Source organism: Mauremys reevesii, linkage group 5, assembly GCF_016161935.1.
Source record: "Mauremys reevesii isolate NIE-2019 linkage group 5, ASM1616193v1, whole genome shotgun sequence".
NCBI classification, from domain to species: Eukaryota; Metazoa; Chordata; order Testudines; family Geoemydidae; genus Mauremys; species Mauremys reevesii.
Window position 1 is genome coordinate 36,469,327 of NC_052627.1, and position 17,296 is coordinate 36,486,622.

A 17,296-nucleotide genomic window follows, 5' to 3' on the forward strand; every position below is an offset into this window, starting at 1 on the left:
CCCCTTGACAATTATTTCACCAGGCAGTCTCCATACCAAATCAAGAGGAAGTAAATAATGAAGGGCAGGAAAGAATTAAGTGACAAGTATTCCTAAAGCAACGGGACAGGGTCTACTGCCTGGAATGACTTAGTCCAAATGGCCACAGGACACTCCCTTTTGCAACTTACCACCAATAGCATGTCAGGTCTCCAAGAGTCCAAGAAGGGAGTAGAAAGCAGGAGACTTGGCTGCAGAATTCCAGGCACGTTGCAAGCGCTGCTTAAAGGGCCGGAACTCTGGACACAGTCTCATGGGGGCACCATAAATAGTAGCTGATGAGACCTGTACCCTGTTTACAGGGTGCTCATTCGGGGCAGTGGCTGCATTTGGCCTAGTGCCAAGAGACTAGAGAGCAAAGACCCGATCCCTGATGACAAGTCGGTCCTTCGCAGCACGCTGTGAAGACAGCACGAGGCCAAGAGACCCAAAGGGCCTCGGAGACCGAACCCTAGTTACAGGGAGGTCAACCTGCCCATGTTACGGAAATGATTCTAATCCGCCAGATTACAAAAGCGAGATGCAACCTGTCCCCTCAGTACAGGGTGGTCGCTGGCATTAGCCAAATAGGAGAGACCATAACCTGAATTACAGGAAGGTCCAGCTGTCAAAGTACCAAAGAGCTCGATATGTCCCATTTAAAAGTAACTTGTGACATAGACCCTAATTACAGGGTTGTCACGCTGACTAGTGGGGCAGAGCACGGCGTAAAGCCAAATGAGCAAGTGGGCAGAGACCCGGACCCTAGTTACAGGGCGGTCATATTGCTCAGTTTAACAAAGAGCTCAATGCCCCCCCACATTTAGGGGGAGGTGACTTGCACCCTGATTGCAGGGCAGTCACACTCACTAACCAGCTAATGGAGACCCAAAGGGCCTCGGAGACTCAAACCCTAGTTACAGGGAGGTCAAGCTGCCCATGTTACGGAAATGATTCTAATCCCCCAGATTTCAAAAGCGAGATGCAACCTGTCCCTCATTACAGGGTGGTCACTGGCATTAGCCAAAGAGGAGAGACCATAACCTGAATTACAGGACGGTCCAGCTGTGAAAGTACCAAAGAGCTCGATATGTCCCATTCAGGAGAGCCTTGTGACATGGACCCTAATTACAGGGTTGTCACGCTGACTAGTGGGGCAGAGCACGGCGTAATGCCAAATGAGCAAGTGGGCAGAGACCCGGGCCCTAGTTACAGGCCGGTCACAATGCTCAATTAATGAAAGAGCTCAATGCCCCTCCACATTTAGGGGGAGGTGACTGGCACCCTGATTACAGGGCAGTCACTCACACTAGCCAGATGACGGAGCAGAATGTCCATAGGGGACAGACCGGGACCCAGCTTACAGGGCGGTCACGCTGCTCAAGGTATTAAAAGGCTCGAGATTCCCATACAGTCTAATTACATGACCTGAGGCTGATTTGAGGGAGGGTACTGTGCCCAGAGTTCCTTTCCTTTTCCTCCATCTTCTTTTCTCCTCTGTCTGTGGCATTCCTGACACTTCCTTCTTCTCCACTTGTGCTTCATGATGCCTGAAACAGAGAGGGAGCACAAGGCATGTGTAAGTGAGATCCCCTTTCGACAACGCCACGGAAACTCAATGTCAACTACCGATACAGTGTTCTTTTCTGCATCTGCAAAGAGATTTAGGTCCAAGACAGTTCTTTGTGGTCCTCACAGACTTCCGCAAGCATTTCCCCCTCCTCCCAAGCTGCACTGGCTGAGAAAAATGCTGGACCCCTCCTCCTCTAAAGCCACAATCTCCACATTTCCCCTTGACAATTATTTCACCAGGCAGTCTCCATACCAAATCAAGAGGAAGTAAATAATGAAGGGCAGGAAAGAATTAAGTGACAAGTATTCCTAAAGCAACGGGACAGGGTCTACTGCCTGGAATGACTTAGTCCAAATGGCCACAGGACACTCCCTTTCGCAACTTACCACGAATAGCATGTCAGGTCTCCAAGAGTCCAAGAAGGATGTAGAAAGCAGGAGACTTGGCTGCAGAATTCCAGGCACGTTGCAAGCGCTGCTTAAAGGGCCGGAACTCTGGACACAGTCTCATGGGGGCACCATAAATAGTAGCTGATGAGACCTGTACCCTGTTTACAGGGTGCTCATTCGGGGCAGTGGCTGCATTTGGCCTAGTGCCAAGAGACTAGAGGGCAAAGACCCGATCCCTGATGACAGGGCGGTCCTTCGCAGCACGCTGTGAAGACAGCACGAGGCCAAGAGACCCAAAGGGCCTCGGAGACCAAACCCTAGTTACAGGGAGGTCAACCTGCCCATGTTACGGAAATGATTCTAATCCGCCAGATTTCAAAAGCGAGATGCAACCTGTCCCCTCATTACAGGGTGGTCACTGGCATTAGCCAAATAGGAGAGACCATAACCTGAATTACAGGAAGGTCCAGCTGTCAAAGTACCAAAGAGCTCGATATGTCCCATTCAGGAGAGCCTTGTGACATGGACCCTAATTACAGGGTTGTCACGCTGACTAGTGGGGCAGAGCACGGCGTAATGCCAAATGAGCAAGTGGGCAGAGACCCGGGCCCTAGTTACAGGGCGGTCATATTGCTCAGTTTAACAAAGAGCTCAATGCCCCCCCACATTTAGGGGGAAGTGACTGGCACCCTGATTACAGGGCAGTCACTCACACTAGCCAGATGACGGAGCAGAATGTCCAAAGGGGACAGACCGGGACCCAGCTTACAGGGCGGTCACGCTGCTCAAGGTATTAAAAGGCTCGAGATTCCCATACAGTCTAATTACATGACCTGAGGCTGATTTGAGGGAGGGTACTGTGCCCAGAGTTCCTTTCCTTTTCCTCCATCTTCTTTTCTCCTCTGTCTGTGGCATTCCTGACACTTCCTTCTTCTCCACTTGTGCTTCATGATGCCTGAAACAGAGAGAGGGAGCACAAGGCATGTGTAAGTGAGATCCCCTTTCGACAACGCCACGGATACTCAATGTCAACTACCGATACAGTGTTCTTTTCTGCATCTGCAAAGAGATTTAGGTCCAAGACAGTTCTTTGTGGTCCTCACAGACTTCCGCAAGCATTTCCCCCTCCTCCCAAGCTGCACTGGCTGAGAAAAATGCTGGACCCCTCCTCCTCTAAAGCCACAATCTCCACATTTCCCCTTGACAATTATTTCACCAGGCAGTCTCCATACCAAATCAAGAGGAAGTAAATAATGAAGGGCAGGAAAGAATTAAGTGACAAGTATTCCTAAAGCAACGGGACAGGGTCTACTGCCTGGAATGACTTAGTCCAAATGGCCACAGGACACTCCCTTTTGCAACTTACCACCAATAGCATGTCAGGTCTCCAAGAGTCCAAGAAGGGAGTAGAAAGCAGGAGACTTGGCTGCAGAATTCCAGGCACGTTGCAAGCGCTGCTTAAAGGGCCGGAACTCTGGACACAGTCTCATGGGGGCACCATAAATAGTAGCTGATGAGACCTGTACCCTGTTTACAGGGTGCTCATTCGGGGCAGTGGCTGCATTTGGCCTAGTGCCAAGAGACTAGAGAGCAAAGACCCGATCCCTGATGACAAGTCGGTCCTTCGCAGCACGCTGTGAAGACAGCACGAGGCCAAGAGACCCAAAGGGCCTCGGAGACCGAACCCTAGTTACAGGGAGGTCAACCTGCCCATGTTACGGAAATGATTCTAATCCGCCAGATTACAAAGCGAGATGCAACCTGTCCCCTCAGTACAGGGTGGTCGCTGGCATTAGCCAAATAGGAGAGACCATAACCTGAATTACAGGAAGGTCCAGCTGTCAAAGTACCAAAGAGCTCGATATGTCCCATTTAAAAGTAACTTGTGACATAGACCCTAATTACAGGGTTGTCACGCTGACTAGTGGGGCAGAGCACGCGTAAAGCCAAATGAGCAAGTGGGCAGAGACCGGACCCTAGTTACAGGGCGGTCATATTGCTCAGTTTAACAAAGAGCTCAATGCCCCCCCACATTTAGGGGGAGGTGACTTGCACCCTGATTGCAGGGCAGTCACACTCACTAACCAGCTAATGGAGACCCAAAGGGCCTCGGAGACTCAAACCCTAGTTACAGGGAGGTCAAGCTGCGCATGTTACGGAAATGATTCTAATCCCCCAGATTTCAAAAGCGAGATGCAACCTGTCCCCTCATTACAGGGTGGTCACTGGCATTAGCCAAAGAGGAGAGACCATAACCTGAATTACAGGACGGTCCAGCTGTGAAAGTACCAAAGAGCTCGATATGTCCCATTCAGGAGAGCCTTGTGACATGGACCCTAATTACAGGGTTGTCACGCTGACTAGTGGGGCAGAGCACGCGTAATGCCAAATGAGCAAGTGGGCAGAGACCCGGGCCCTAGTTACAGGCCGGTCACAATGCTCAATTAATGAAAGAGCTCAATGCCCCTCCACATTTAGGGGGAGGTGACTGGCACCCTGATTACAGGGCAGTCACTCACACTAGCCAGATGACGGAGCAGAATGTCCAAAGGGGACAGACCGGGACCCAGCTTACAGGGCGGTCACGCTGCTCAAGGTATTAAAAGGCTCGAGATTCCCATACAGTCTAATTACATGACCTGAGGCTGATTTGAGGGAGGGTACTGTGCCCAGAGTTCCTTTCCTTTTCCTCCATCTTCTTTTCTCCTCTGTCTGTGGCATTCCTGACACTTCCTTCTTCTCCACTTGTGCTTCATGATGCCTGAAACAGAGAGAGGGAGCACAAGGCATGTGTAAGTGAGATCCCCTTTCGACAACGCCACGGATACTCAATGTCAACTACCGATACAGTGTTCTTTTCTGCATCTGCAAAGAGATTTAGGTCCAAGACAGTTCTTTGTGGTCCTCACAGACTTCCGCAAGCATTTCCCCCTCCTCCCAAGCTGCACTGGCTGAGAAAAGTGCTGGACCCCTCCTCCTCTAAAGCCACAATCTCCACATTTCCCCTTGACAATTATTTCACCAGGCAGTCTCCATACCAAATCAAGAGGAAGTAAATAATGAAGGGCAGGAAAGAATTAAGTGACAAGTATTCCTAAAGCAACGGACAGGGTCTACTGCCTGGAATGACTTAGTCCAAATGGCCACAGGACACTCCCTTTTGCAACTTACCACCAATAGCATGTCAGGTCTCCAAGAGTCCAAGAAGGGAGTAGAAAGCAGGAGACTTGGCTGCAGAATTCCAGGCACGTTGCAAGCGCTGCTTAAAGGGCCGGAACTCTGGACACAGTCTCATGGGGGCACCATAAATAGTAGCTGATGAGACCTGTACCCTGTTTACAGGGTGCTCATTCTGGCAGTGGCTGCATTTGGCCTAGTGCCAAGAGACTAGAGGGCAAAGACCCGATCCCTGATGACAGGGCGGTCCTTCAGCACGCTGTGAAGACAGCACGAGGCCAAGAGACCCAAAGGGCCTCGGAGACCAAACCCTAGTTACAGGGAGGTCAACCTGCCCATGTTACGGAAATGATTCTAATCCGCCAGATTACAAAAGCGAGATGCAACCTGTCCCCTCATTACAGGGTGGTCACTGGCATTAGCCAAATAGGAGAGACCATAACCTGAATTACAGGAAGGTCCAGCTGTCAAAGTACCAAAGAGCTCGATATGTCCCATTTAAAAGTAACTTGTGACATAGACCCGAATTACAGGGTTGTCACGCTGACTAGTGGGGCAGAGCACGGCGTAAAGCCAAATGAGCAAGTGGGCAGAGACCCGGGCCCTAGTTACAGGGCGGTCATATTGCTCAGTTTAACAAAGAGCTCAATGCCCCCCCACATTTAGGGGGAGGTGACTTGCACCCTGATTGCAGGGCAGTCACACTCACTAACCAGCTAATGGAGACCCAAAGGGCCTCGGAGACTCAAACCCTAGTTACAGGGAGGTCAAGCTGCCCATGTTACGGAAATGATTCTAATCCCCCAGATTTCAAAAGCGAGATGCAACCTGTCCCCTCATTACAGGGTGGTCACTGGCATTAGCCAAAGAGGAGAGACCATAACCTGAATTACAGGAAGGTCCAGCTGTGAAAGTACCAAAGAGCTCGATATGTCCCATTCAGGAGAGCCTTGTGACATGGACCCTAATTACAGGGTTGTCACGCTGACTAGTGGGGCAGAGCACGGCGTAATGCCAAATGAGCAAGTGGGCAGAGACCCGGGCCCTAGTTACAGGCCGGTCACAATGCTCAATTAATGAAAGAGCTCAATGCCCCTCCACATTTAGGGGGAGGTGACTGGCACCCTGATTACAGGGCAGTCACTCACACTAGCCAGATGACGGAGCAGAATGTCCAAAGGGGACAGACCGGGACCCAGCTTACAGGGCGGTCACGCTGCTCAAGGTATTAAAAGGCTCGAGATTCCCATACAGTCTAATTACATGACCTGAGGCTGATTTGAGGGAGGGTACTGTGCCCAGAGTTCCTTTCCTTTTCCTCCATCTTCTTTTCTCCTCTGTCTGTGGCATTCCTGACACTTCCTTCTTCTCCACTTGTGCTTCATGATGCCTGAAACAGAGAGAGGGAGCACAAGGCGTGTGTAAGTGAGATCCCCTTTCGACAACGCCACGGAAACTCAATGCCAACTACCGATACAGTGTTCTTTTCTGCATCTGCAAAGAGATTTAGGTCCAAGACAGTTCTTTGTGGTCCTCACAGACTTCATAAGCATTTCCCCCTCCTCCCAAGCTGCACTGGCTGAGAAAAGTGCTGGACCCCTCCTCCTCTAAAGCCACAATCTCCACATTTCCCCTTGACAATTATTTCACCAGGCAGTCTCCATACCAAATCAAGAGGAAGTAAATAATGAAGGGCAGGAAAGAATTAAGTGACAAGTATTCCTAAAGGAACGGGACAGGGTCTACTGCCTGGAATGACTTAGTCCAAATGGCCACAGGACACTCCCTTTTGCAACTTACCACCAATAGCATGTCAGGTCTCCAAGAGTCCAAGAAGGGAGTAGAAAGCAGGAGACTTGGCTGCAGAATTCCAGGCACGTTGCAAGCGCTGCTTGAAGGGCCGGAACTCTGGACACAGTCTCATGGGGGCACCATAAATAGTAGCTGATGAGACCTGTACCCTGTTTACAGGGTGCTCATTCGGGGCAGTGGCTGCATTTGGCCTAGTGCCAAGAGACTAGAGGGCAAAGACCCGATCCCTTATGACAGGGCGGTCCTTCGCAGCACGCTGTGAAGATAGCACGAGGCCAAGAGACCCAAAGGGCCTCGGAGACCAAACCCTAGTTACAGGGAGGTCAACCTGCCCATGTTACGGAAATGATTCTAATCCCCCAGATTTCAAAAGCGAGATGCAACCTGTCCCCTCATTATAGGGTGGTCACTGGAATTAGCCAAAGAGGAGAGACCATAACCTGAATTACAGGAAGGTCCAGCTGTCAGAGTACCAAAGAGCTCGATATGTCCCATTTAAAAGTAACTTGTGACATAGACCCTAATTACAGGGTTGTCACGCTGACTAGTGGGGCAGAGCACGGCGTAAAGCCAAATGAGCAAGTGGGCAGAGATCCGGGCCCTAGTTACAGGGCGGTCACATTGCTCAGTTTAACAAAGAGCTCAATGCCCCCCCACATTTAGGGGGAGGTGACTTGCACCCTGATTGCAGGGCAGTCACACTCACTAACCAGCTAATGGAGACCCAAAGGGCCTCGGAGACTCAAACCCTAGTTACAGGGAGGTCAAGCTGCCCATGTTACGGAAATGATTCTAATCCCCCAGATTTCAAAAGCAAGATGCAACCTGTCCCCTCATTACAGGGTGGTCACTGGCATTAGCCAAAGAGGAGAGACCATAACCTGAATTACAGGACGGTCCAGCTGTGAAAGTACCAAAGAGCTCGATATGTCCCATTCAGGAGAGCCTTGTGACATGGACCCTAATTACAGGGTTGTCACGCTGACTAGTGGGGCAGAGCACGGCGTAATGCCAAATGAGCAAGTGGGCAGAGACCGGGCCCTAGTTACAGGCCGGTCACAATGCTCAATTAATGAAAGAGCTCAATGCCCCTCCACATTTAGGGGGAGGTGACTGGCACCCTGATTACAGGGCAGTCACTCACACTAGCCAGATGACGGAGCAGAATGTCCATAGGGGACAGACCGGGACCCAGCTTACAGGGCGGTCACGCTGCTCAAGGTATTAAAAGGCTCGAGATTCCCATACAGTCTAATTACATGACCTGAGGCTGATTTGAGGGAGGGTACTGTGCCCAGAGTTCCTTTCCTTTTCCTCCATCTTCTTTTCTCCTCTGTCTGTGGCATTCCTGACACTTCCTTCTTCTCCACTTGTGCTTCATGATGCCTGAAACAGAGAGGGAGCACAAGGCATGTGTAAGTGAGATCCCCTTTCGACAACGCCACGGATACTCAATGTCAACTACCGATACAGTGTTCTTTTCTGCATCTGCAAAGAGATTTAGGTCCAAGACAGTTCTTTGTGGTCCTCACAGACTTCCGCAAGCATTTCCCCCTCCTCCCAAGCTGCACTGGCTGAGAAAAATGCTGGACCCCTCCTCCTCTAAAGCCACAATCTCCACATTTCCCCTTGACAATTATTTCACCAGGCAGTCTCCATACCAAATCAAGAGGAAGTAAATAATGAAGGGCAGGAAAGAATTAAGTGACAAGTATTCCTAAAGCAACGGGACAGGGTCTACTGCCTGGAATGACTTAGTCCAAATGGCCACAGGACACTCCCTTTTGCAACTTACCACCAATAGCATGTCAGGTCTCCAAGAGTCCAAGAAGGGAGTAGAAAGCAGGAGACTTGGCTGCAGAATTCCAGGCACGTTGCAAGCGCTGCTTAAAGGGCCGGAACTCTGGACACAGTCTCATGGGGGCACCATAAATAGTAGCTGATGAGACCTGTACCCTGTTTACAGGGTGCTCATTCGGGGCAGTGGCTGCATTTGGCCTAGTGCCAAGAGACTAGAGGGCAAAGACCCGATCCCTGATGACAGGGCGGTCCTTCGCAGCACGCTGTGAAGACAGCACGAGGCCAAGAGACCCAAAGGGCCTCGGAGACCAAACCCTAGTTACAGGGAGGTCAACCTGCCCATGTTACGGAAATGATTCTAATCCGCCAGATTACAAAAGCGAGATGCAACCTGTCCCCTCATTACAGGGTGGTCACTGGCATTAGCCAAATAGGAGAGACCATAACCTGAATTACAGGAAGGTCCAGCTGTCAAAGTACCAAAGAGCTCGATATGTCCCATTTAAAAGTAACTTGTGACATAGACCCTAATTACAGGGTTGTCACGCTGACTAGTGGGGCAGAGCACGGCGTAAAGCCAAATGAGCAAGTGGGCAGAGACCCGGGCCCTAGTTACAGGGCGGTCATATTGCTCAGTTTAACAAAGAGCTCAATGCCCCCCCACATTTAGGGGGAGGTGACTTGCACCCTGATTGCAGGGCAGTCACACTCACTAAGCAGCTAATGGAGACCCAAAGGGCCTCGGAGACTCAAACCCTAGTTACAGGGAGGTCAAGCTGCCCATGTTATGGAAATGATTCTAATCCCCCAGATTTCAAAAGCGAGATGCAACCTGTCCCCTCATTACAGGGTGGTCACTGGCATTAGCCAAAGAGGAGAGACCATAACCTGAATTACAGGAAGGTCCAGCTGTGAAAGTACCAAAGAGCTCGATATGTCCCATTCAGGAGAGCCTTGTGACATGGACCCTAATTACAGGGTTGTCACGCTGACTAGTGGGGCAGAGCACGGCGTAATGCCAAATGAGCAAGTGGGCAGAGACCCGGGCCCTAGTTACAGGCCGGTCACAATGCTCAATTAATGAAAGAGCTTAATGCCCCTCCACATTTAGGGGGAGGTGACTGGCACCCTGATTACAGGGCAGTCACTCACACTAGCCAGATGACGGAGCAGAATGTCCAAAGGGGACAGACCGGGACCCAGCTTACAGGGCGGTCACGCTGCTCAAGGTATTAAAAGGCTCGAGATTCCCATACAGTCTAATTACATGACCTGAGGCTGATTTGAGGGAGGGTACTGTGCCCAGAGTTCCTTTCCTTTTCCTCCATCTTCTTTTCTCCTCTGTCTGTGGCATTCCTGACACTTCCTTCTTCTCCACTTGTGCTTCATGATGCCTGAAACAGAGAGAGGGAGCACAAGGCGTGTGTAAGTGAGATCCCCTTTCGACAACGCCACGGAAACTCAATGCCAACTACCGATACAGTGTTCTTTTCTGCATCTGCAAAGAGATTTAGGTCCAAGACAGTTCTTTGTGGTCCTCACAGACTTCCGCAAGCATTTCCCCCTCCTCCCAAGCTGCACTGGCTGAGAAAAGTGCTGGACCCCTCCTCCTCTAAAGCCACAATCTCCACATTTCCCCTTGACAATTATTTCATCAGGCAGTCTCCATACCAAATCAAGAGGAAGTAAATAATGAAGGGCAGGAAAGAATTAAGTGACAAGTATTCCTAAAGCAACGGGACAGGGTCTACTGCCTGGAATGACTTAGTCCAAATGGCCACAGGACACTCCCTTTTGCAACTTACCACCAATAGCATGTCAGGTCTCCAAGAGTCCAAGAAGGGAGTAGAAAGCAGGAGACTTGGCTGCAGAATTCCAGGCACGTTGCAAGCGCTGCTTAAAGGGCCGGAACTCTGGACACAGTCTCATGGGGGCACCATAAATAGTAGCTGATGAGACCTGTACCCTGTTTACAGGGTGCTCATTCGGGGCAGTGGCTGCATTTGGCCTAGTGCCAAGAGACTAGAGAGCAAAGACCCGATCCCTGATGACAAGTCGGTCCTTCGCAGCACGCTGTGAAGACAGCACGAGGCCAAGAGACCCAAAGGGCCTCGGAGACCGAACCCTAGTTACAGGGAGGTCAACCTGCCCATGTTACGGAAATGATTCTAATCCGCCAGATTACAAAAGCGAGATGCAACCTGTCCCCTCAGTACAGGGTGGTCGCTGGCATTAGCCAAATAGGAGAGACCATAACCTGAATTACAGGAAGGTCCAGCTGTCAAAGTACCAAAGAGCTCGATATGTCCCATTTAAAAGTAACTTGTGACATAGACCCTAATTACAGGGTTGTCACGCTGACTAGTGGGGCAGAGCACGGCGTAAAGCCAAATGAGCAAGTGGGCAGAGACCCGGGCCCTAGTTACAGGGCGGTCACATTGCTCAGTTTAACAAAGAGCTCAATGCCCCCCCACATTTAGGGGGAGGTGACTTGCACCCTGATTGCAGGGCAGTCACACTCACTAAGCAGCTAATGGAGACCCAAAGGGCCTCGGAGACTCAAACCCTAGTTACAGGGAGGTCAAGCTGCCCATGTTACGGAAATGATTCTAATCCCCCAGATTTCAAAAGCAAGATGCAACCTGTCCCCTCATTACAGGGTGGTCACTGGCATTAGCCAAAGAGGAGAGACCATAACCTGAATTACAGGACGGTCCAGCTGCGAAAGTACCAAAGAGCTCGATATGTCCCATTCAGGAGAGCCTTGTGACATGGACCCTAATTACAGGGTTGTCACGCTGACTAGTGGGGCAGAGCACGGCGTAATGCCAAATGAGCAAGTGGGCAGAGACCCGGACCCTAGTTACAGGCCGGTCACAATGCTCAATTAAAGAAAGAGCTCAATGCCCCTCCACATTTAGGGGGAGGTGACTGGCACCCTGATTACAGGGCAGTCACTCACACTAGCCAGATGACGGAGCAGAATGTCCAAAGGGGACAGACCGGGACCCAGCTTACAGGGCGGTCACGCTGCTCAAGGTATTAAAAGGCTCGAGATTCCCATACAGACTAATTACATGACCTGAGGCTGATTTGAGGGAGGGTACTGTGCCCAGAGTTCCTTTCCTTTTCCTCCATCTTCTTTTCTCCTCTGTCTGTGGCATTCCTGACACTTCCTTCTTCTCCACTTGTGCTTCATGATGCCTGAAACAGAGAGAGGGAGCACAAGGCGTGTGTAAGTGAGATCACCTTTCGACAACGCCACGGAAACCCATTGTCAACTACCGATACAGTGTTCTTTTCTGCATCTGCAAAGAGATTTAGGTCCAAGACAGTTCTTTGTGGTCCTCACAGACTTCCGCAAGCATTTCCCCCTCCTCCCAAGCTGCACTGGTTGAGAAAAGTGCTGGACCCCTCCTCCTCTAAAGCCACAATGTCCACATTTCCCCTTGACAATTATTTCACCAGGCAGTCTCCATACCAAATCAAGAGGAAGTAAATAATGAAGGGCAGGAAAGAATTAAGTGACAAGTATTCCTAAAGCAACGGGACAGGGTCTACTGCCTGGAATGACTTAGTCCAAATGGCCACAGGAACTCCCTTTCGCAACTTACCACGAATAGCATGTCAGGTCTCCAAGAGTCCAAGAAGGGAGTAGAAAGCAGGAGACTTGGCTGCAGAATTCCAGGCACGTTGCAAGCGCTGCTTAAAGGGCCGGAACTCTGGACACAGTCTCATGGGGGCACCATAAATAGTAGCTGATGAGACCTGTACCCTGTTTACAGGGTGCTCATTCGGGGCAGTGGCTGCATTTGGCCTAGTGCCAAGAGACTAGAGGGCAAAGACCCGATCCCTGATGACAGGGCGGTCCTTCGTAGCACGCTGTGAAGACAGCACGAGGCCAAGAGACCCAAAGAGCCTCGGAGACCAAACCCTAGTTACAGGGAGGTCAACCTGCCCATGTTACGGAAATGATTCTAATCCGCCAGATTTCAAAAGCGAGATGCAACCTGTCCCCTCAGTACAGGGTGGTCGCTGGCATTAGCCAAATAGGAGAGACCATAACCTGAATTACAGGAAGGTCCAGCTGTCAAAGTACCAAAGAGCTCGATATGTCCCATTTAAGAGTAACTTGTGACATAGACCCTAATTACAGAACGGTCACGCTGACTAATGGGGCAGAGCACGGCGTAAAGCCAAATGAGCAAGTGGGCAGAGAACCGGGCCCTAGTTACAGGGCGGTCATATTGCTCAGTTTAACAAAGAGCTCAATGCCCCCCCACATTTAGGGGGAGGTGACTTGCACCCCGATTGCAGGGCAGTCACACTCACTAAGCAGCTAATGGAGACTCAAAGGGCCTCGGAGACTCAAACCCTAATTACAGGGAGGTCAAGCTGCCCATGTTACGGAAATGATTCTAATCCCCCAGATTTCAAAAGCAAGATGCAACCTGTCCCCTCATTACAGGGTGGTCACTGGCATTAGCCAAAGAGGAGAGACCATAACCTGAATTACAGGACGGTCCAGCTGCGAAAGTACCAAAGAGCTCGATATGTCCCATTCAGGAGAGCCTTGTGACATGGACCCTAATTACAGGGTTGTCACGCTGACTAGTGGGGCAGAGCACGGCGTAATGCCAAATGAGCAAGTGGGCAGAGACCCGGACCCTAGTTACAGGACGGTCACAATGCTCAATTAAAGAAAGAGCTCAGTGCCCCTCCACATTTAGGGGGAAGTGACTGGCACCCTGATTATAGGGCAGTCACTCACACTAGCCATGTAACGGAGCAGAATGTCCAAAGGACACAAGGGCACGGACTGGGTCCCAGCTGACATGGCTTTCATTCTTCTCAGGTTTCTACAGAAATCAATATCCCCATGAAGATAGAGAGATTTAGTCTCTTCCCTAATTAGAAAATCAGGACTCCCACGAACCTGCTGATGTGGCCTGATGTCAAAATAATGAAGGGGAGAGAGTAAAACCCTCGATAGAGAGTGGTCAAGTTTCCCAGGTACTAGGAGATGCTGTATTTCCTTTGACCTAAATCACCCTCATTAAAGGCCAATCTTTGCCCTCAGCCCACTAATAGGAACTGAACCTAAAGAAAGCAGAACTGGAGAGAGATTCTCCTGTGCACTAAAGGATGCTATCTGAGCTTTTACTCTTTCCTTTTGTGGGGAGGAGGAGGATAAATATAATTATACACATTGAGCTCTTTTTCCAATTCTGAGGAGAGTAAAGAAAAAGCACTGCAGTGATTTAACTGAAAGAACTCAAAATAAATAAATAAATATATAAATATACATATTCACACCCATTTGTATCACGTTCACTCACATACACATATATACAAAACAAAGGGGGACTTCCCAGAACAGAAAGAGAGTTCATTGCAATAGGTTACTTGACCCACAGTGTTAAACTTGACCAATTTTCCTCCCTTCCAAAAAGAAAGGGAAAAGGCATAAGACCTGGACCCTGCTTACAGAGGGGTCATGCTGTTCAAGGGATTAAAATGCTCGAGATCCCCGTACAGTGTAATTAGATGACCGGTGGCCTGATTACAGGCAAGTTACTGTGCCCAGAGTCCCTTTCCTTTTCCTCCATCTTCAGTGACTTCTCTTCTTTCTTCCTCTTGGCTTGACATTCCTCAACCTTTCCTCTTGTCCACTTGTGTTTGAAGCTGCCTGAAAGAGAGAGAGGGAGCACAGAGGCATGTGTTAGTCAGACACCTTTACAACAACTCCACAACTCTCAGATAAGGATTTTCCCCTCCTGAGTCAGAAAAATACCAAATCTTTCCTGCCCAGGCTCCAGTCTCCACCCCCATTCAGAGTCACCACAGACTTTTAGGCCAAGGCTCTGACAGCCCCCACCCTTCAGAGTCACCACAGCCTTTCCTGCCCAGGATCCGACCCACCCCTTCAGAGTCACCTCAGCCTTTCCCGCCCAGACTCTGACACTCCCCCTTGAGAGTCACCTCAGGTTTTCCCACCCAGTCTCCAACACCTGCCCCTCCCTTCAGAGTCACTTCAGCTAGTCCTGCCTAATTTCTGAGCCCCTCCCCTGCTGTCACCTCACCCTTTCCCTCCCAGAAGCCAAGCTCCTCTTCCACTGCCACCTCAGCCTTTCCCGCCCAGACGTCGAGGTCCTCCCTCAGGCGACACCTCAGCTTTTCCCACCAAGATGTAGAGCTCCTCGTCAGGCATCACCTCAGCCTTTCCTGCCCAGGCTCCGATCCACCCGCTTCAGAGTCACTTCAGTCTTTCCTGCCCAGTCTCCGACACCTGCCACCCCCCCTCACACACATTAGAGTCACCTCAGTGTTTCCTGCCCAGGCTTTGACCCCCCTCAGCTTTTTTCGTCCAAGTGCCGGACACCTCCTCCTCTGCCATCTCAGCTTTTCCCGCCCAGGCTCCGATCCACCCGCTTCAGAGTCTCCTCAGTCTTTCCCGCCCAGGCTCTGATACCTGGCCCCGCCCCGCACACACTTCAGAGTCACCTCAGTGTTTCCTGCCCAGGCTTTGACCCCCCTCAGCTTTTCACGCTCAGGTGTCGGACTCCTCCTCCTCTGATACCTCAGCTTTTCCCGCCCAGGATCTGACCCCCGCCTCTTTCAGAGTCACCTCAGCCTTTCCCGCCCAGGCTCTGACACCCCCGCTTTAGCATCACCTCAGTCGTTCCCGCCCAGACTCTAACATTCCCTCTTGAGAGTCACCTCAGGTTTTCCCGCCCAATCTCCAACCCCTGCCCCTCCCTTCAGAGTCACTTCAGCTAGTCCTGCCTAATTTCTGAGCCCCTCCTCAGGCATCACCTCAGCCTTTCCCTCCCAGGATCCGACCCACCCCTTTAAGAGTCACCTCAGCCTTTCCTGCCCAGGTTCAAGTCCCCACCCCCATTCAGAGTCACCACAGACTTTCCCACCCAGGCTCCGACCCACTCCCTTGAGAGTCTCCTCAGTCTTTCCCACCCAGACTCTGACATTCCCCCTTGAGAGTCACCTCAGGTTTTCCCGCCCAGTCTCCAACCCCTGCCCCTTCCTTCAGAGTCACTTCAGCTACTCCTGCCTAATTTCTGAGCCCCTCCCCTGCTGTCACCTCACCCTTTCCCTCCCGGGAGCCAAGCTCCTCTTCCGCTGCCACCTCAGCATTTCCCGCCCAGATGTCGTGCTCCTCCTCAGGCGTCACCTCAGCCTTTCCCACCCAGGTGCCAAACCCACTCCTCTGGGATCACTTCAGCACTTCCCCCTACCTCACTGATCTACCTCAGACCTTTCCCGCCTCAGCTCAAGCCCCATACACCAACTTGTGCCACCACATCTCTTTGCCCATCCTGCTGCCTCTAATCACGTTCCTCACCCCCTTGTGCAACCTCAGCATTTCCCTACTGAACTTGAACCCTTCCTTATGCCCTGACCTTTCTGTGCCTGGCTGGAGCCCTGCCCTCTGGTGCCCAGTCACATGCTCCTCACCCCTCTCCTCGAGTTACCTCAGTGCTTCCTGCCTCAAGCCCAACCCTTCCCTCTGCGCGTGCCCCTTCTGTGGGTTTGCCCCCAGCATCCAACTACCCTCTCAGCATTGCTCCTTCCTCAGCGCCTTCTGCCTGCCCCATGTTGCAGTTTCCCAAACAACCCACATTCCGTCTAACCGCTGCCTCAGACTTCCCGCCAGAGCCAGCTGCTTCCCGCCGTCTCATCGCGGCGCTCCAGCCTCACCTTTGCCCCTCCTGCCACCTCACAACCCGGCCACCCGCTCCTCTTTCTCAGGCAGTGCCTGTCGCTGCTTCCCGTCCGGCCTCCTTGCGGTGCCTGCACCACTTTCAGCCTAAGCCACAGTCCCTCTCATGCTGCCATGTGGAAGCCTGGTCCGAGCCCCCCGCCTCTGAGGTGCTTGTTTCATCTGGTCCCAACCAGTCTGATGTTCTCGGGGTAGCGGGGCCTCCTGCAAGGCTCTACTGGCTGTGGGCAGCTCCTAGTGCCGCTTCTCCCCGTTGAGCCCCCCTTTCCCTGAGGGCCTGGAGCAGTGTCAGAATTTTGAAGACCAGGGCCCCCGCCTGGGCACGTGGCCCTCTGCTCCTAAGCCCCACCCCCGGATCGTGCCGCCTCAGAGGTTCTCACGGTCCCACCTCACAGTCGACGCCTGCCAGCCTCTAACCTGAAGTCTTGCCTCAGTCTCGAGCTGATTCAGCCTCTCTCTCACACCGAACGCCCTCCCTCTTGAACCAATTCCCGCCCAGTCTGAGCCCCGCCCCCTGGTGGAGCCCCAGGTGGGCTCCATCCAGCCCTTGTGTCTGTGACTAAGTTTTGGCACAGACACAACTGTGTCTGTTTTGGCACAGACACACAGGCACATCGCTGCCCTGGTGGCAGCAGGGCAGCGATGCACAGAGCTGCCTCCAGAGGCGCGAGGGGCGGATCTCATTTGTCAGGCTTCCCATGGCAGCCCCCACACTGAGCCTGCCCTTGCCTCTTCCTAAGGGGCAGGAGGAACCAAACCATCCCCTGCTGTCCCTCAGCAGTGCACAGA

The 17,296-nt window shown here is 51.7% G+C and overlaps 3 long non-coding RNA genes across 7 annotated transcripts; all 3 read right to left on the minus strand.

Annotated features, from left to right (window-relative positions):
- Window positions 1–1,017: 1,017 nt before the first annotated feature.
- LOC120405870 lies at window positions 1,018–3,715 on the minus strand. The gene is made up of 3 exons (XR_005598934.1): window positions 3,347–3,715; window positions 1,978–2,935; window positions 1,018–1,568 (listed from the first exon to the last, which is right to left on the minus strand). It is a non-coding gene; the product is annotated as an uncharacterized LOC120405870 (long non-coding RNA).
- Window positions 3,716–8,068: 4,353 nt separating this feature from the next.
- LOC120405869 lies at window positions 8,069–11,462 on the minus strand. The gene is made up of 3 exons (XR_005598933.1): window positions 10,575–11,462; window positions 8,765–10,163; window positions 8,069–8,355 (listed from the first exon to the last, which is right to left on the minus strand). It is a non-coding gene; the product is annotated as an uncharacterized LOC120405869 (long non-coding RNA).
- A 224-nt stretch (window positions 11,463–11,686) lies between these two features.
- On the minus strand, window positions 11,687–17,045 carry LOC120405874. Of its 5 annotated transcripts, none has more exons than XR_005598940.1 (3): window positions 16,925–17,045; window positions 14,306–14,458; window positions 11,687–11,973 (listed from the first exon to the last, which is right to left on the minus strand). It is a non-coding gene; the product is annotated as an uncharacterized LOC120405874 (long non-coding RNA). The 5 variants fall into 5 exon arrangements; XR_005598939.1 differs by having other exon boundaries at window positions 16,896–16,976; XR_005598938.1 differs by lacking the exon at window positions 16,925–17,045 and adding an exon at window positions 16,486–16,814.
- Window positions 17,046–17,296: the final 251 nt, after the last annotated feature.